Here is a 20,419-nt window from a genome sequence, read left to right as displayed (position 1 = left end):
CCTGGGAATCACAACGTACTTGCAACCTGCATTTGTAGCCCCTGGAGGCATGGCTGGAAATCTAAAAGCCCTTTGCAGAGGCTCTGTGAAGACAGATACTTACCTCCCATCAGTCCTGCTCCTTTCCAGTTTCGTCATTGTGCCCACATAACTCTCCGTGGGGCTCTGTTGAATTAACAAGAAAAAGCTGAGGGCTGGAGAAGTCCAGGAGGGAGGCAATGAGCAGCTGAGGTGAAGGAAAGGAGGGAGGGAAGTTTCTGAGTGAACTTTAGCACTAGAGGAAATCCTCACTTAACTGCCTTCCTGGGATGAGTTCAGGAAGCCCTGCGTAGGGCATACCCCACTTGCAACCATTACAGACACCTAATTAGCAGGTGCCAGTGTCCAGGATGTGATTCAGAGTAATTAATTTTCATATACAATTGGCAGAAGGAAATGAAGACTCCTCCAGGGAAGCCACAGAAAACCAGGTAATTATAAAGAGCTGGAAAGACAAGGCACAGTGTTTCCTTCTCCCTCTGAAATGTAGGCACCCAAAGTCCTCTTCCTCATCATGTCCTGAAACAACAAATCCGTGTTTAGGAGAAAGAAATGCAGGAACAGAAACGCTAGAGCCCCATACAGGGCTGACCCACTAACAACTCATGTGATAGGTAAGTAAGCAGCTGGGCTTGCTTTCTCCAATGAACATAATGCTGCTCCATTACCGCGTGGCCATGCCGGACTGCTTGGGCCTCTCAAGCCTTTTCACCATCCCTTCCACTTGCCGTGTCTGCATCACACCGTGGAGCCCTCAGCTCTGCAAAAAGCCTACAAGAAACCTGAGGAGAAATGTAAGCAAGTCCGCCTGGAAAGGTGCCGGAGCAACGAGGCGCGTGCATGCCCAGCGTTACAGTTCGGAGCCAGCTCCGGAGCGTAGGGTGATTCCCAGTCCAAATGCAGGAGGCTCCCCTTGTCCGAGGTCAGCACACCCTGCCTGGGTCCCGTGTGACATGGTCAGGGACTACGGGAGAGGACAACATCAGTGGTGGGAGGGGCTTTCTGAGCCCCAGGTGCCTCCAGCAGCCCCTGGACCAAAGGCACAACCGGTGGCTACCAGGCCATGTAAGGGAGCCTTTGCAGGCCCCTTCTGCTGACATTTATTTTTGGTCTGTTTTGCTTTCTTTCCCTTCGGGTTTTCTCTTTCACTGGGCATGCTGTCAGGCCCTGGGCACTTTGCCAGCACTGCAGTTCAGCACTGCTGGTCACGCCGTGCCCTGGCCTGGGAACTTGTGCTCCCGGCATCGTTGTTAGAGTCTCCTCCATCGCCCTCCTTCACTCACCGGTCAGATCTGCATGGTGGCAGTTTTCAACAAGCAAATGCAGATGTGCAACCATCCGCAGCGACACTTGTTGCTCATTCCCACTGGAAGCATGTCCAGAAAAGAGAAGTGAGGTAAGATCCACGACCAGCTCCTCTCAAAAATTGCCAGCAGTGCCAAGGTATCAGGACAGGAGTGTCTGGAGAGTAGCTTAGGATAGCTATTGGCATTGCCCTCTTCCCTGGAATAGCACTTTTTTGTCCATGGATGTCCTAGATGCTGCAATATAGAAATGGAAGAGCTCCTTTTTCAGCCTCACTGCCCCTGTGCTTCACCTGTTTTCCCCTGCTAATCTGGTGGGCATAGCCTTGGATTTGGGCTAGCGTTTTTTTTATCATAAATATCTGCAACAGCATTCTGAAGTGTAATGATTTCCCATTCTTGCAAATATGGAAATATTTTAAGCTCATTAGAGACATTTTTTTAGTTCTTCCACATGTATACCTTAAAAATGTCCAAGCTTCAGACCTCTGCCTGTGTGCAAAATACAGAGGAGTATTAGAAATAAGATCAGAAGGAAGCAAAAATGATGTGACTGATGCCTTTGAGAAACAATTCCAGCTCCTTAGAAAAATAATATGGTTACTGGTGTTTCCCTTTTTGGCATGGCTGTCCCTGACTGCCTTATCAGCAGATTGCTTTTTAACAAGAACTTTTCTTTCTAAGAAAGAATACAACAGTTTTAACTTGCTCATTGGACCGTGGCTTATCTGTATGATCCCGGGTGATCTTTGTCTTTTTCTCTGCCTCACCTTGTGCAAGATTGAGATGGTTTAAATTAGATGTTTTATTTAGACCATTAAAGACTTAGGTAAAGAAGAAAAGTGATTTTACAGAGAAAGATCTGGATGCTGCCTACAAATTCCTGTCTCTATTACTAACCAGATGTAGCAGGCAAGTCATTTAAAAACTCCTAGTTTGGCAGGTGAGAGTTAGGCAGCATTTAGGAACTAAGGTCTAAGAAAATGATTCAGAAGCACATTAGACTGCACTTCAAGTTCACTCTTACTGAACAACTAAATAGCATGTCCTTGTAGTTATCATCTTCTGTATTTCTGCTAGGCACAGAGCTAAGTTGGCTTTCCTCTAATCTTTCTTCCATAGGGCAAAAATAAGTGCCAATAGAAGATAGTGAAGATCAGAATATCTTTTAGAAGTCCAAAGTTCTTCTCTGCACTATTATCAGTATCGTCATATCTAATAGTTTTATATTTTTCCTGTTTGGCACAATGGAAGATGTGTTTGTCACCAGAGCTCGGGCACTCTATGAGACAGGGACAGCAAGTGGCCGAAGCGTAAGGGACAATATATCCAGCATAAAGAACTGAATCTGGGTTTAGATCAGGAGTAAGAGATTTACAAATGTTTGAGAGGCTTAAAGTAGAGCTTTGAAACTTATTGTCTAAAACTAAAGATAGGTTTTTGCATGTTTTTAAGCTTTAAAACCTTTTCAGTTTTAAAAACTTCTGGATAGTTAATGCTCATTTGTTTTCCTGGGGTGGAAACAGTCAGAAAATGACGATGTGGTTTTGCTATGAAGTAAACGCGCTGAGATCAGCCCGTATCTCTATCCAGAACTGCTGACTTTGGGCTATACTGCTAAGTGCTGGCTTTTCATCTCATGATAACTCATGTATGTTCATGCTGCTGTGAACAAGTACAGCTCTGTTAGCAGTTAAGGCTAACCTTGTAGTTACACAACAGCATGGGATACTTTCCAGAAGGGACACTACACTAGCACTAATGTTTTGTTTTGAGTAGTGGGAACAAGGATTTGCTTCAACCTGAACCAGAATTTGTATGTTTTTACTACACTCAGTCATGAATGGTTGCTCCCTAACAGCACTATATGAACTGGGCAGCAGAAGTCCTTTCAGCTCTAGCCTCTCCTCCAACACTGGTCGTTGCATCCAATAGCACATCTATGACCAGTGCATCTGATAGGGCTGAAAAGCAGAATGGCAAGAGGATTAGGGACCTTTGAGCCCTGTGAGACATGTGTGCGTGATCTCTTGCAAACAGTCATCGTATCAGTGAAACACTGGAAAGATTTTTACCAAGGTTGGTAGAGACACCGAAGAGTCAGCCCTTCCTTTCAGATTAGTTTTCTCCCTCCTATAACATTATCAGACAAGGAAATGATTAGAGAATACCGTATTTGTACAAATAAATGTGACATTGCGTCTCAGCAGAATGGGAGGCATATGTGGGAGTGGGGATGGGGTCAGACACTGAGGCTGCACTTACATTACCTGGATTTAAATTCCAGTTCTGCCACACCTCTCCTGCTCATCTCACACCATCTGCATCTTGGTGGGTGCCTGAGCAAGGCACAGCACAACTTGCACTGTGGCTGGCATTTCTAAGTACTTTTGTAATAAATGTGGTGTAAACTTCTGCTTTCTAGTGTTGTGTCTGCAAGAGTTTGCATTTCTGCAGCAGTACCATTAGTTTGATGAAGCTATCTGAAATAACACACAGTAAAACAGGTGTTTTACATTTTACATTCTTGACCTGTGCTTATTAAAGCATTTATGGGAGGTCTGATCTGCAGCCTGTTCAGGTTAATGAAAGTCTGTGCATTCACCTCCACGGGCTTCAGATCAAACCCAATGAAATTAATTACAGAAACAATTTGCAGGAAAGAAACAATGAAAAGAACAGCATAGTACTGGAGGATGCAAAAGAGAAGAGTAGTAACAAAGCTTAATCACTCAGATCTGCTTAAAGGCTTTTTAGTTAAATGATCAGAAGTGTTGATGTGATTATAGTGGATACGATGGTACAAAAATGAGATTTTGCATTAAAAAAAAGTTATTAGATTAGATTAAACCATGACATGCTGACTTTTGAATAACTGCATATAATTGACTTTGTAGCAATAAACCTACCAAGAGAATGACCAACCTGTTGCTGAGAATACAGCTGTAAGCAAAGAAGATGTAAATAGTAGGGACAACCTTGCTAAGGTACAGACTCCGGGCACTGACTCAACTGTTGTGGTCTAAGGCAGTGGCTTCAGAAGACAACATATTCGGCAGCAGTAGCGGTGAGCGATATTTTCCCTCCCAGCTCCTGGGAGATGCTCTGTTTCACTCCCTTGCTGGTGCCTGCCTTGGTGCCAGCACAGACCTTGGTACAGCTTTTCCATGAATCACATGGAAACTGAGTGTGCTTTCAAATGTGCACACACAGAAACAAGCAAACATATTTTTGCTGGGTTATTTTTTATCACAAATCGAGTGATGGTATTGACACCAGGGCCAAGACAGCACAAGGCAAGGAGAAAGAGGATGGGCAGGGGGCAGGGGCTGGTGAGGCAGCCCTCAGCATTTCAAGTCAGCTTCTCCTTTGCCAAGGGCTCAAAAAAGATTTCACATGACCACCAGAAATACCCATTCTTGGGTTTGGGGTTGTTTGTTTTAATGCAGTCAAATGGTGTTTTTACAGTAACCATTTGTTTAACAAATTATTTAACCTTGTAGGAAGTGATGGAGTGCTGATTATTTATTCACCAAAATTCAGGAGTCTGAATCTAAATTCTTCTCGCACTCCCTTTCCTAGTATGTCATTATTCCAACTGGGAGAATGCTTAAGATATTTAAATAATCTCTCATTCAGCTACATGTATGAGAAAATGCATTCACTCGGTACAATAATGCAATTGTGCCTTTCCTCTGAGATGGCAAAGCGGGTTAGTGGAGCCATTTTGAGAAACAGGAACCGAAAAGCAAAGGCACTCACACAGGCTGAGCACAAAAAACATAAAACCAGATAGCAAGCATGTGAAAAAGCCCCTCTGCATTCACAGACAGCAGAGAACAAAGCTAACAAAGCAAATTGTGTGAGATGAGAAACCACAGCACTCCACCAACTAGAGAAATATGTAGATTTGGGTTGACTCTTTTTCAAACCAGCCAGGAATACAGAGCATGAGTGGACTGATGCTCTTCTGCTCTTCATGCTGCAAATCAGGAGCAACTATGCTCAAGCAACTCCTTTCAGCACAGGTATGGTAAAGTAAAAGTTATTTGAGTGAAAAAAGGTTCAGGCCCTAAACAATAGGTGCAAAACCTGGCCATCAGCCCCTGTAGTTAGTAATAGCTGCAATATGTTTGTGGCACTGACATAAAAACACGAAGTCTCGGGGACAATTATCCGCAGCACAGATGCTGGGACATCTACTATACAGCCAAGAGATCGGCAACAGAAGAGGGCTGTGCTTAACCCAAGAGAACAAAAAGACATTTTTATAGTTGTTTATGTTTATTTGTTCTATAAATATTGCGGCAGGGTTCCTTTTGGGTCAGCCGGCAGATCTGATTAATTTATTTTTCAGTTTCATTTTTGTGCCTATAAATCGAGAGGTGACTTGGGGTTGCAATGCACAGCAACCACAGCTGCTAAAAATAGACCACAACCACATAATGCACACAACAGGGTTCAACCACCGCACTCCCGTATACCTCAGCTCCTTTAAGTCCCTACACATGGGCAGATTTGTGTATTTGGAGGCATGTAAACCTGCTGTGGTTCTGACTTACTTCGTCAGAGCAACATGGGGAAGGAGGCAAGGCAAAGGGAGCGATGACCAGGAGGCAATGCGAGCCGCTCAGCAGACACACGGCTGCCCCGTCCCACAGGGATGGGAGGGGAAGTGCTTTCCCGAGGGAAAGCAAGGATTCCAGCCTTTTCAGTGTTGCACAGCATTATTTTCAACTGCAAACAGTTATTAAAATAGCAGCCTAAAAAATCAAGACGGAGAAGAAAGCAGAGGGTGTGGCGGGAATCGGAACGATGCCGTTTTGATGGCGTTTTTTCTTGTGAAGTCGCAAGCCCAGAAACAAACCTTACAAAGCAAAGTAACAACTCTCCCCTTTCCAATGGTGGGCTGCAGCCTCTTTTATCCTTACAATTTGCAGACCACCAGGCACAAAACAGCTCCGAAGAAGAGCTGTTAGCTCGCTGATGTCCAAGGTCACCTCGCCTGAGTTCCTGAACCCGGGGCTCTCTCGCACGGGGCCAGGGGAGCTCCAAGCAGGGTCTGCGACAGGCACCCGAGCCCAGGTCAGCGCAGCAGTGCTGCAGGAGCTCGGCGAGCAGCCTGGCTTGGCAGGGGCAGAGCCAACACTTTGCCCGCTTCCTGCTGTTCTCTGAGTAACCAAGCTAACGGGGTGGCCTGGCTGGGGCAGGAGAACGGCCGCGAAGCCAGGTGTTGGGCCAAGAGGGACGGGACAGCTACGGGAGGGAGCTTAATCTTGCACGTGCCAAAGCAGAAATGGGGGCGGTGTATGTGGGTGTGTAAGTGGGGTTATGACCTTTTTCTACTTTTGCATTGAACTTCTTTAAGCATAACTCTCGCCCTAAAAGTCGGTGGTTCCAGGCGCTGTGAAATACATTGGCCTGGCCCCACTAATGGACCCGCTGTCTCAGAAGGCAGCTTTTGATATTGCAACTGGGAGCAATTTCTGGACTGGCAAGCAAAGGTCTGGGCAACATTTGCCTACCTAGTGACGCAGTTTATACCATTCTGCTTGGCATATTCTTTCTCAGGCCTGGAAATGAAGAGAATTTCAAAGGAAAAACACAAAGGGCTTGGATTTGTGCAAGCAAAGTCAACATTGACAAGCTGACAGGATGCAAGCCAGTAGGGCGGAGACTCAGTGTAGATCTCTGCCGTTAATGGTCTTCCCCCCATTTTTTGAAGTGTCAGCGATGCGGAGTTACTCATCCAAGTAACTTCAGTGGTAACCAACAGTGGTGCAGCAGACAGCCAGTGTTTCCTTCCTCTCTGACAGTCCACTGGGGGAAAGGCAGAAGCTTCTTGGCTGGTGCAGGGGCAGCCAACAGGGTGACATTGCCTGGCAGCCCAGCAGTGTGGCAGGACAAAAGTCCTGAGGAGGGATGGGCTCTGCAGCTCGGGAGGTGAGCAACACAGTGTATCTCATAATCTGCCATGGCAGGGCTTGAACTTTTTTGAACTTTTCTGTATTCACGGTCTTAATTTTGTATTTAGGGTCTGTAATTTTGTGCTTATGGTACACACTCGGCAATCATGCAATACTGAGTGACCAGCTCAAGTCCCCTCTTCGCCCTCTCTTTCCTTGCATTTTTCTCATCCCTCTTTATCCCAGCTGTGGCCCTGACTCTGCCAGTGCTCCGGAGATCCCACGTTACCTCAGAGCAGCTGCTGGCAGGTGGATGGGGGTCCCTCCTGTGTGGGGACGATGTATCCCAACCTAGATGTGACGTATCTGACACTATATTCCATTCCTCCTAGGTACTGCCTTGTTCCTGTCTGTCTCCAGCTACTGTCACGTAAGCCATTCCTGCCGTATCACTTCCTGCATGTGGGGGTATTTGCATGAGGTATGTTCCTGAGACCACACTGTGGGATATGTTTGTGTTCTGGATTAGTTTAATGGAACTGCAATATAACCTGCAAGACAGCTTCCCAGATGGTAAATCGTGTTTAAACAGTGGAAAACAAATACACTTTCTTAATGCTCCAGTCCTTTTACATCTGGTTGCCTAGCATTGCCCCTATCTCCTGTCCGCTTTGCAGTGCTTCAGCAAAATTGCCAAACAAGCTGGCCAAAAATCAATTGAACAGAGATCAGAAGAAAAAAACAAATGAGATATAGCAGTCACTGATGGTATACACAGGCATATCAATTTGGCAGCTAGTCAAACTCCTTGGAACAATCAGCTGTGCTCATTAAATGTCAGAGCTGTGAATTTGCCCCGGGCATTATCAGCAAAAGCTTGAAAGTGGCCCAGCTCAGTTGAAAGAGATTTTCTTCCCCCAAATTTCAGGTAAATAGATGAATGAGATGTCAATAGCAATTCTATACCCCAATTTTAGCTCCAGAACCTGATTTCTGTGCCACAAAGCCAGGGTGGAAACTTGGAGGGGGGTGTTAGCATGGAAGATTCAAGAAGCAGCACATTTTCTGTATACACTCGAACTTGGAAAGAAACATGCTGCCATTACTGGGTTTGGTTTTCCTTAGTATCACAGCAGCTTATGTGTTACATGACAACTGCCAGGAGGTGACATAAAATAGAAGACAACTAGGGTGAGGTAGAGAAAACCTCATTCTTCTAGAGGTCAGCAAAGAAAGAGCAATAGCTCCATTCCCTGCTAGCACTGCTGAATGGTGCAGGAATAGGGAAAGCTCCCCAGCCCTGCTATGTTTCTCTTCTCTGCAGCTCAGGAGGTTCCTGCTGTTTTAGGTTCAAAAAGCATAAAGCAGAAGAGCCAATGGCTTGCTCATTCATGTAGGCTTTGGGAAAAATCTGTGGAAAGAATTTATACTGTGTAAACATCACAAAAGTCTTTTTTTTTTTTTTTTTTTTTTTTTTGCCAGACAGGCCACATTAATGACAGATTTTAAGCCAGGTATTATTCAGATATCTTTATGGAAATCAGTGAGGCCTCCCACCAACAGACCAGTTACCCAGTATGGCCTAGGTTGTGAAACACACACTTGGCTAAGAGCTTTGCCTCACTGAGGACCTTGGGATTTGACCTTTAATTTTGAATGTGTGACTGTATAAACAAGCCATCACAATTTGTCTGCACTGTGCTCATCACAAAAACCATTCACACAGAAAGGACCTGGAGGTAAGTAGCAGGCAGAGGCCATTCTCGTAACACCCAAGCTTGGTGATTTCTCTGAGGACATGAGATTCCTTACCCTACCTCAAAGGTGGAGAAGTGGGCTCTGTCTGGGAGGGGAAGAGGGTTAAAAAGAAACCTCTGGGCAGAGATCCTCTGTCCCACTGGGAGCCAGGGCTGACCAGTTGTGTGGTCAGAGTCCTGAGCACTCTGCAGGTCTCTCCATAGGAGAGTCTTTGCCTGGGATCTTCATACATTTGGTTATTTGGAATAATGTCCAAGAAACAGATGGTCCCCTACTTAAGAAAGGCATATTATTGCTTCTGGAGTGCAGCATTACTGTCGCATTAGATAGGAGTCTCTAACACTGTTCTGAGAAATGCTGCCTGCTCATATCACATTTCAAAACATGCAAATAAATCAGTGACCTTTGCTACCAGCAGAAGTGCTGTGTGGATTTGTATTGAGACTGGGAGAATGGCTGGCTGGAGGGGACCAGCACACCAGCTAAACCATGTGCTGCTGAACAAGTACATCAGGAAATTTCTTTGGAGTGAAAAGTTGATGTCAGGCACTGCATTTCTCTAGCACTGTACCCAAAGGGGATCAGTATCCATTCAAACGCAGCAGCTTCTCAAGAAGAAGAGGCATTTAATAAGTGAATGCTGAGTAGCATTTACAATGTATACAAGACTGTTATCTCTGATTTTATTTACCATAAAGGATGGTATTAATTCTCCACCTCTAGCATGCTAGCTCTAGGGAAATAGTTAAAATTGTAACTGCAGTCTCAAAATCTGCATCAATTTGCACCTTGTTGGATCAGCAGTTTGTGTGATAAAGGAGCCCTGACCTCCCCACCTGCAGTGGAAAGTCCAAAGGTATCATCAGGAGGTTTTAGGCTTGTTTACCAAAAAGCAGAAGTGCAGAAATCCACATAGGGAAGTAGCCTAGGAACACAGGCCAAAAAAGATGTGACATGGTGGAGGCCTCTGACTACAAATAACACCCCTCACCCAGCTGAAACCCCATCCAAAGGATGTCTCCTTTGAGTGATGTGAACTGCATCTTTCTGAATCTAAGACTCAGTGCCACAGCTGCAGTGCTTCCTGCAATCCCTCCGACGCTGGAGAAAATGTCTTGCCTATTATCTTTACTGTTAAAGCCTGGATTTCCTGTACAGGGGAAGTCCTCATGTAAAAAAAGCATAGAAAATGGTTTAAAGAAGGAGCAGAATGTGCTCAGATTGTGAAGCAGCTGATCTAAAGGCACTGAGACCCTTAGGGAACCCTGGGCCACAATAGTTGACATTTGAGGCAGGAAATGATGGTTTATTTAACTAACTGAACTGAAAACTGCTAGGGAATTTAAACAAGGGAAACAGAATTACTGAGGGCAGCATTTAGCTAAGGAAGGCATGCAGGCCAGAGCTCCTATGATCGTGGGAAATACTGAGAGATTTGACATCTGTAAGTGGTAGTGGCCTCTGCTTTGTCATTCACCTAAAAGACAGATCAGGTGAGCAAAGGATCCCCAAAGGGTGTTCCTGCTTGCTCACCACAGCTTCTTGCCCCGTCTGGTGTTTCTCCACACAGTTTTCCTTCCAGCCAAAGGCCTGCCTTGAAGTTTCTGAGATATAATGGCACAATTCTGGCACTGGGCTACTCTGCTCCTATTTTTGTTTGTTTTCAAATGTTTCAGTAAAAATACTTTCGAAGACATTTATTAGATAAAAACAGGTATGTCTGTTCAAATAATGGCTTTTTTTCAGAGGTTTTCTTCACTCTTCTCAGTCACGTGCAACAAACTCTAGGATTTTTCACTTTCTGTGGCAATGAATGATATCCAGGAGTTTGTCTTTGGTAGAGGATCTGGCTACAGAAACCAAGCCAAGAGGAGACAACCTAAGTCAGACAACTTCAGTAACAGCAAAGGAAATTTAGAGAAAGGCATAGCATAAAAGCATTCATGATTCATCACTTGGTACCTGGAAGGAGAAAACAACAACTGTGATCAGTTTGGGGGTTCCACAAACCACACCTGACTATGCCAATACCCGGCTGGTCTCAAGGCAGCGCTCCTGCAGGTGAAGTGCTCGATCTGTGATCTCCCCCAGCTCTGCCCACCAGGGACATTCCCCATGGCCCAGATCTCTGCTGCGCATCGATCCCCCTGCCTCCCTCCAGCCCTGCTGAGGGCCAAGGAGTCAGTGTTTCGGGACTGGAATTCATTGTCCCAGCTTCATTTGATCCCATTTAACAGGGAAAATGGCAGGTAGCCGTCCTTTTGCAGAGCAGTGACCTTAACCTCCTTCTCCAGCCCACTGGGAGGGCAGAGTTGAATGAACAACAGTCTGGTTGCTCTGCTGAAAGCCATGGCCTTAGGGGAACTAACTTGTTGTTGTTGTTGTTTGGTTTGCTTTCAGCTGAACTGTTCCTGGCTGGCCAGCTTCATTGTGCAATTGTACAAATACCGGTGCCAGCACAAATAAGGGATGATGGAAAAGCCAGTGCTGCAGGCAGACCAGGTTTCTTCTCTCAGCAACTCTTCTAGCTTAGGCTGTCCTCAAATGCATGTGGGACACCTGCTCCAGGAAAAGCTTGATGAACCACAGCAAATGTAAAACCCCATGAGATTATTATTCAGACTCTTCCGCCATTCTGCACAGATCCTAGCATTGGCCTGCTCCTCCTTGTACTGCACTTGGCTTAATTTCTGTGTGCTGCATGCTTTTAAAATATTTTAAATGTCAGGCACTATCTGGAGGAGAAATGAGTCTATAACACCGAATCATCTCCTGCTGAGCCCCACTGAATCATCACAACCTTGGACAATTGATCAACTGATTTTGTGTTATTTATGTTACCCTAAAGGCTACGTTTCATAATTTGAAATGTATGGATTGGAAAAGCTGACAACTCATTCTGCTCAACCTGTTTAGTAACACTGCACTTGTTTGAAATGCTTACTTTCAAGGGAGAGAATATATCCAACCTGCAGAGACCAACTTCCTTTGCAGCTACAGCGGATAAAAAGTCTTCAAAATATTTAGAAACCGATTTAAGCTAACAAAGTCAAGGAAATAAGTGTTAAAACTCAAACTCCTGCTTGATGGTCTATTTGTAGTTCATCCAGTGGTAATGAGCCAGATTCTTGCCTAGAATAAATGGGCATAAATCCACTTAAGCCATGCAAGAATGTTGATTTATGCTTGCTACAAATCTGACCTTTATTTCAGTATTTCATGGTAAGCTCCAATCCTCTTTACACTGCTCATTTATTGGAATGGAATTAGATTTACCAAGGTATGCTCAGACAAAATGGATTGTTTTTCCCTTAAATTTTTGTGCCAGGGATAAAATTGTGGTCTATTTCAATGGAAAACTGTTAATAAAGTAGCTTTGTTGAAGAAAAGTCAGAAGTGATAGCCTCATTCATTTCAACACTACACGTTATTTATTTCTCAAAGCTACACTGAAAGAGTACAATATGCTCCACAAATTACAAAGCCCTTCCAGGAAATCTGAGATGCATCTGAAGAATGGAGGTTGAAAGAAGTTTAGCTAGCAAGCAGTTGCATAAAAACTTAAATATATGAAGCCAAATTATTTGCTGAAGGTGTGCTGGAATGAAAATACCCTTTTGTTTGCTTAACTGAAACTACATTGCTCCAAATGACCTTACATTTTTTATTTCTAAGTCCATGACCCCTGCACTGAGGTTCAGCACGCTGCAAGATGCCAGACTTACCGGAATATGCTAATCAAGAATTTATTTTATTAGTTTTAAATATAACACTCTTGATTTTTGACTATAGTAGCTGCCTGGTAAATACAACTTATCACTGAGGAGAGCCATGCTGAGAAAACTGCGTGTGAGATTATACTACTGTAAAGTGCTCAATATGGGGGCTAACTCAGAAGACAGAGCTCATGCAGGAGGCAGCAGCCTGTTTGCTAAATTCTTTTTCACACAGGTAACATCTTATGCTGCTGTTTTCAGTCTGCACTAGTTTCCTGTTGATGTTTGAAGAGCTCATTTGCAGTGAATTGTTTTCAGCCTGGCCACCGGATGAAGAACTTCTCTAACACGACAGTACATAGGGATTTGACAGAGAAACATTAAGGTTGGTATGGATGAGGCACGAATGGCAATGTGCAGATGTGAAATCATCAAGAAACATCAAGAAAGGAAAAAGGACAAGCACGGGCAGATGTGCCAAAATCAGCAGGACACTGAGATCGCAGCACACACTGCGCAGATTCTCAGGGCACCTGGATCTCATTTAAATCTCTATCTGCGAGGTTTAATCTCTGCAGATTCTCAAGGCACCTGGATCTCATTTAAATCTCTATCTGCGAGGTTTAATCTCTGCAGATTCTCAAGGCACCTGGATCTGGCATACCTCAGGAGGCAGTTTGACTCTAGCCCTGTCCTCTAGGTGGACCTTGGACCTGTACTCTAGCTTTGTCTTCAGCCCCATGGTGGGGGCAGCAGGTAGACCTTGGACCTATGTAGCAGCTCTGTTTCAAACTTTTTCTCTGGTCCCACCTCCTGCTGCTCCTATATGGACCCTGGACTTGACCCACTAACTTGCCTTGTTTGGACCCTGGACCTGGTTCATCAATTTGCCTTGTCTGGGCCCATTGATGGACCCTGTTATCAGTACCCAGCTCTGAGGGACAGTGCCCAGCTGGTGAAGGCACTGCCCATGCTGGGTCACCACCGGCTCCTGGCTTGTACCAGAGGGGTCCTGGCCAGGCGACGTGGCCACACGCATCTCCGTCATTGTGCATGAGAAAGAAAGAGTGAGATCCATCTGTGAGAGAACCCTATGAGTAAAATCAGTTTCAAATGAAACAAACTTCCCTCTCTAGGTGGATTTGCATTGCACTTTGCTACATTAGCCAAACATAAGCAATGGAAACAACAAAATACTTTGATCTGATTGAGAGGTACAAGTGTGTTGTGCCCTCGATTTTGGAGTTTGTTCCCTGATAACATGCAAAAGAGATTGGATTTGATAATAATGGAGGGCAGGGGGACTTGATAACCTGGACATGAGTTTCTCTGAGGCAGGGAGAGGCTGAGATGAAGAGGTGCAATAGCTAGATAGGGGTAGAGTTTCAAGAAGCAGTTCATTTTAGGTTGCTTTCATTTGGCAGCTTATTATATTTTTGTTTTCATGTATAATATAATAGTGATCTGTAAAAACAGCCAGGAGCCTAACTTTCAGAAACGCCGTGGTCCCAAAAACTGACGTAGATCTTCCAGTCAGGCTCTCAGCACTGTTTAGGAAATAAATCCAAATATTTCAGTTGTAAAGAAGATGCTTTGGCTCCAGAACAATATGAGAAAAATGTACAATCCATTTGATCTGCTTCAGATGCCACAACCATCTGCAACTGCATGTGGCAAACACACATTTCTCAGATTCACAGGCATGTATGGTTGCAAAGAGCATTGAATACTTTCAGTAAAATAAATAAACCTTTAGTATGCTCTTTTTGTTATTTACTTCTCTCCCAGCAGCTCTCTGTGCAAAGAATTCCTCCTTGAAGACCCCGTTGGACTCGAAACCCACAGCCAGGCGATGCAGAGCCTTTCAAGGCAGGAGGTATTGTGTGCAAAAGTGCCTGACAGGCAGCCAATATGAACAACAACGGTTGGCACCAGAAGAGGGTCACAGATGCGTATTTGAACATGCTATTGTGCAATATCGCCACACGGTGTAGGCTCCAGCTGCTGCAATTGGAAAGACACCAGCGCCATCTGCCTTCGTAAAGCCAAAGGAAACCGGGGAGCACAAATACGGAATAAAAGTCCTGTAGAGCAGCTCATCTTCCCCTGCTCTTCGGGGATTCCCAAGGGTAGCTCCTTAATTTCTAAACTTTGGCTTTGTAATATCCACCGTTGTTCTCAGTTCTTATAGCTTATCTGTATTTTTTGCTGTCAGGTAGAAAGCACAAACTCGTGTCATCAGTCATACGAGCTGGCACGCAGATGACACCACACTTCATCCTCCTGGGTCTGGAGGCTCGGTGTGACTCAGGGACCGAGAAGGACTCCCAGCCCAGTAACTACAGCCAGCACCTGTGCACCTAGCGCTGCACGCACATGCACGTGCTCTCCACTGCTCAATGCTGCTAACTCGTGCTTTCTGTGCAGCTGAAACACCATTTTCTCATACTCAGCGTTTGTATTCCATGCAAATACTTTGTCTCTTAGTCGGGAGCTCAGATGAAATGCAGACAGCAGCTTTTGGTTCAGGGCAGCTCCTAGGGCAGAGAGCTTCCCAGCACTGAATAAGGGATCAGCTGGAAACTGCTCATCGTGTTGGGACAGTTGTCTCTCAGTATGGGTTTTCTTATCTGGGATGCTGTCCCCAAAGCCTCATGATTCTCCAGCAACCCAAATCAGCCTAATCCTCGTCATGGAGGAAAGCTCTTGATGCTCTGCAGCTTGTCCTACATGTGCTGTTTGATTTCCTGTTAATGCTATAGCATCTTTGCACGAGATTTGCATTTCAACCTTTAAATACCACTTTTTCATGTTTACTATGATGGCATGGTTTTGTTTGTTTGTTTTTTAGTGACTTTAAGCCACTTTGGAGAGGAGGATGTTTTTATAAAACAATCTTTTCTTTGCATCTAATTTCCATAATTCTTATGAATAGCTACCTACTATCTATATATGTGTACACCACATACTACAGGTTTTTTGTCTATTTCCCATATATTTATTTTTGTGGATTTTTGACATATTTAAGCAACAGGCACTTTCAAGATATTTAAGCTAACTAAGCTATTAAATAAACTAAACTAAATTAAATATAATTACTTTTTTTTTCTATTCTTATTTCTCCTCTGGTTAAGAGAACACTGCAAATACTTTGCAATGCCTTTAGCTGTTGTTATTCAGTATAATTATCCTAATTTTCTGGCAGACTTACTTTTTTTTTTTTTCTCATGAAGACGTTAGTATTTTCATCAGTAATGTCCTGATTTGATAGGTGGTCCACAGGACCCCATTCTTTCCTGTTATGATGCTTGTTCATCCATTGACTTTAGGGTATGGTACATTAATGCTCACATGCAGTGTCAGAGTGCTGCAGGGCTAACCTGGTCGTGGAGGCACAAATGTGTTTGCTTGCACTTATCTCCATACCAGAAAGTCTTGTAGGCTTCATTTAGAGCATGAAGCTGAAAACTGTCCTGGAAAAAAAATATATATATATATATATATATATATTATTATTATTATTATTATTTTGAAATTGCTCTTAAAGACTAGTGAAGTTTGTTTCTTGCTGTCTTGTGTGTTTCCGTCCCCAATGTACAGCAATAGAAAAGTGATACTTTGTGATTGCTCTGGATTCGAAATATACACATTTCAGAGCACTGGTAATTTCAAAACACCTACAGAGGAGTTCATATTCTCTGAATTTAGTCTGTCTGTCTTGCACTCCTGTGCTAGGAAGCTGTGCCACTTCTGTGACAAGCTGACCCATTAAACAATGAGCTGCTCAAGCAAAACCTCTCTCTCTGACCCATTTAAGTACCTAGAAAATTGAAATAAGTACCAGTGAGATTACATTGTCTAGAATAAATCATGTTAAACAAGTTCATTTCCAGCAGTGACTAGGTAACTGCTCCTGTGTATAGCAGAAAAGCCACCAATGCAGATTGGTTTTAGGAAGCCTTCTAATGCTGTCTCCCATGACCAGCTGTCTCATAAGCAAGTCACAAACCGCAAATGGACAACTGGGTGCAAAACTGGATCTATAGAATAATTAGCAAGAGTAGGTCATTAGCTTGGCCAGACATATCAAGCAGAATTCTGCAGAAGCATTTCCACAGCACCAACTTGATATTTTTAAAAAAATAATTTGGAATGCAGAGAAGATAAACTGCTTACCAGGCCCACTGGCTGGGAAGGGCAGCAAGTGTTGGAGGACAGGGCTAGGACCTCAAGGAACTTGGCAAAGTACAGTCAGGGGGAAAATGTGATTCAAAGGACATGCTTTCACTCGCTGCTCTTGGCAGAACTGCCACCGTCATAGACGCAGGTTGTGGAATTACTGGTCTGATAGCATCACAGTGCATACTTGGTGGTTAGCATGGATCGCAAACAGAACAGGAGTCAGCCACGCCACGCCACCACGAAAAACGTCAGATAGCACCAGGGGGTATATATATATAAAGGAATATTGTTTGACAGGCAAACGAAGCTATTCTTCTGTTATGCCTGGGGCTAGTAAACCTTCGGTTGGTGTACAGTATTCTGCTTTGGCTAGAATAGTGATTTAGAGGTTTTATGAGGAAATATTGGTAGAATTGGAGTGGTTAATTCTGAAGAAGGGGGAGACCTGGTGCATATTCAGGGGGTCCCTGAATACGCACACTGTGTTTCTGAGGGAGAGGGCAGCACACTCATCTGCTGAGAAGGCTCGTGGGCTACAGGTCTGGGTTACATGCTAGAAGCAGCCTTCCCATGGTGCAGCTAAGGAAATGGAGGGAGAGATTACTGTGAGGTATGACAGCCTTGTTTTGTCAGTTTTCAAGCGCAGATTGGACATGTATATGTCAGAAATGACCTACACATAATTGATCCTGCTTTGGGGGCAGTAGGAAGGAAGGAGACACTTCCCAACCCTGTTCTTCTGATATTCCTGTTTGGAGCTGAATGTCATAATTTAGACACCTAAGTTAGATGTCTAAATTATACATTGTGAATACCAGCTAATTATCAAGGCTCTTGCTTTCCATTTCTGTTTAATATGTCATTAGGAAAAAATCTTAGTAGTCAATAATTTAAATCCAAAGCAGCTATAATGCAGGCTGGCACCATGCTATGCAAACTCTATTTGTTCAAACCTGTGTTTTCCAAGTCCTAGGCTTCGTTTGAGCACATACAGCCAGCTCTGCTAACATCTAAAAGGCTTATGATCTAGAGACCTGTCTGCTGGACATTAGGGTGATCCGGTTTATTTAATAAAAGCTTTATTGGAACACCCATTTAACTTACTGCAGAAAGGATAATGGATGAAACGGGGAAAGAATAACTCACAAATATTACTCATTCTGAAGATGCTAAAACTCAGGCTCAGAACAGTCTTTGATATTTGACCTCTGCAGATGGCCTGTAATTAAGACTCTAATCCTCTGAACACTTAAACACACTTGAAGTTAATAGGATTAGTCACATGCCTGAAGTGTGCATGGTGAGCAAAACTGTTGTTGAATACAGCTGATTAAAAAACTTGCAACAAAGGCATGTTTCTGGTGGAATACTGTCTGATATTTTCTAAGTGTTTTCAAACCAGTTCTAAGTGATTTCCTAATGTGATGATGTTTAATAAAAATAAAATTTAACCAAGCTGTAGCTTGAAAAAGTGTTGTACAAAAAAAAAAAAAACAAAAAAACAGTAAATCAGTCTGAACTTTTTCAGAGGCAGAAATTACAGGTTGGGGGACATTTGAGAGAGGTTATTTTGGTTTTCTGGATGAGGCAGGTCTACATTCACGGAATTTTACAATTCTTGCAAAGGAAATTTGAGACTAAGCATGCACAGAATCAGACAGATCAGACAGTTACAAAAAGAGGAAGAAACATTTTCTCCTTTTTTCTTTAGCAAAAATATAAGTTTGGCTTAAAAGCACATAAATTGTTCCTTCACTGTCGCTGACAGACTAGCTGTTCTTGGGAATCCTGGCCAACTTAGTCGGGATAAGATTGTCACATTGTGAGTGTATGAAAAGATGATGGAAGAGCAAGTACAACTGGGGAAGTGATTTAAGATATTGCAAGGACAAAGCTATAGGCATACACGGCACTGAGGTTCCCATTCATTGTTGTACATCTGCCAGAAGAAGAGACTGGAGCACAAGGCATCGCGCTGATGCATAACGTGCTAGATTTTATTTTTGTTGCCATTTATACCATGGGTGCAATGCGGGAATCCCAACACAGCTGAATCATTTGTTACCACCCTATAAAGTGCCTGCTGCATACACATACACAGCGATGTTACGTCTCCCATTGGTAACAGTGTAGATGCAAATCTCCTCTGCCATAGGATGTGTGGTACCACAGTATTGTCATATACAGGAAAAGGTAACGACTGTGGTTAAAGGTTTCCAAAAAGTGGCACATGGCAAACATGTGCAGTGCCATCCCCTGACTTGCTCAAAAGTCCTCTTTTAGAGGCAGGGAGAGATTTCCTCCACTCGCCCTCAGGATTACTGTCAGCAGAATGATGACTGCATTTAGCCAAGTATTCCTGCCAACTCCAACACAGACCAAAGTAAGCAAATAAAAAAGCCCAAGAGTAACAATCATCACTCTGTCAATACTGTTGTTGTTATACAGGAATCTGAGTCACACTAAGAGGCCTCTCAAGGAAGGGAGCAGTGGAGATACAAGAAATTCAAGACGGAGCAGGGAAATTCTGATTTAAGAAGCACCAGAGCAGCGATGAGGTGGCAGATAAGATCACACGAATATGGCATCGTAACCTTCTTGACAGCGTCACAGGGGAAAACAGAGTGCTGAAAAAGTGAGAAACATTGGTAAACCATTGCCTCTAAGGAAGGACAGACTAGAAGGTCTTAAACCAAAGCAATACTTAAGATGAACATTTAAAGAGAGCAATAAAATAAGGAGGGCGGAAACCAGAAGATGTAATCTAGGTCTGAGTCAATTAAAAAGGTAGCGCAGCCTGTTTCTTACTGGGGTCAAAAAAAAAGGGGGGAGAGAAGAAAGATGTTCTTCCAGGGTGAGGGGTTAAACCGGGACTGAGGCAAAGCAAAGGCAGTGGGAGATGAGGGGCATGGCCCCACACAGAGCCACCAGAGCAGGCCCTGCAGGAGCAGCTCCAGACCTCCTCTGGCTCAGGAAGTACAAAAGCAACGAGCTGAGCACTGCAGTGCCTCACTGGGGCAAATCATCCCGTTCCTCTCTCCGCTTAGGGTGGCACTGGGTGTCTTTACACAGAGCTGCTATGGGGCTCAAAGCGACACCCAGAAAGTAATTTCAGATATGGAAAAGTAAAGCGACAGCGGGGAAGAGCCACAAGGGAGACTGGTAAAGGCCAAAAGCTGGAGGAACTGAAAGCGGGGTGTTACAAAATAGTATTGAGGCAAGTGGGAGCACCACTGAGACCAACAGGAGGAGGAAGAAATGAAAAGTTGGAGGCACGGAGAATTTCCAACCTCCTCCCTGTCAGCAGTGCAGGGGAAACAGAAAGGGGAGAGCTGAGAGCAGGAGCCTCGGGCAGCTGCGGGCTTGGTGGCACACGTCACGGTAGAGAGGAATTTGTGCCGAAAGAGAGCACAACTAAAAGAAGACAGCTTCTACGAGAAGCAGCCGGGAGCAGAGGAATTTTATTGTTTTATTTGTTTATTTTTAGAGGAACCGAGGCGGCAGGGGGGTCATT

General features: G+C 44.1%; 1 long non-coding RNA gene across 1 annotated transcript; it reads left to right on the top strand.

Moving 5' to 3' along the window:
* The first annotated feature begins 1,441 nt into the window (after positions 1-1,441).
* LOC310900712 lies at positions 1,442-19,338 on the top strand. The gene is made up of 4 exons (XR_014585343.1): positions 1,442-7,286; positions 7,642-7,730; positions 8,732-14,423; positions 14,515-19,338. It is a non-coding gene; the product is annotated as an uncharacterized lncRNA (long non-coding RNA).
* The last annotated feature ends 1,081 nt before the right edge of the window (positions 19,339-20,419 follow it).

Source organism: Anser anser (genome assembly GCF_964211835.1).
Source record: "Anser anser genome assembly, chromosome: 5".
NCBI classification, from domain to species: domain Eukaryota; kingdom Metazoa; phylum Chordata; class Aves; order Anseriformes; family Anatidae; genus Anser; species Anser anser.
This window is presented reverse-complemented; position numbering and strand designations above follow the sequence as displayed.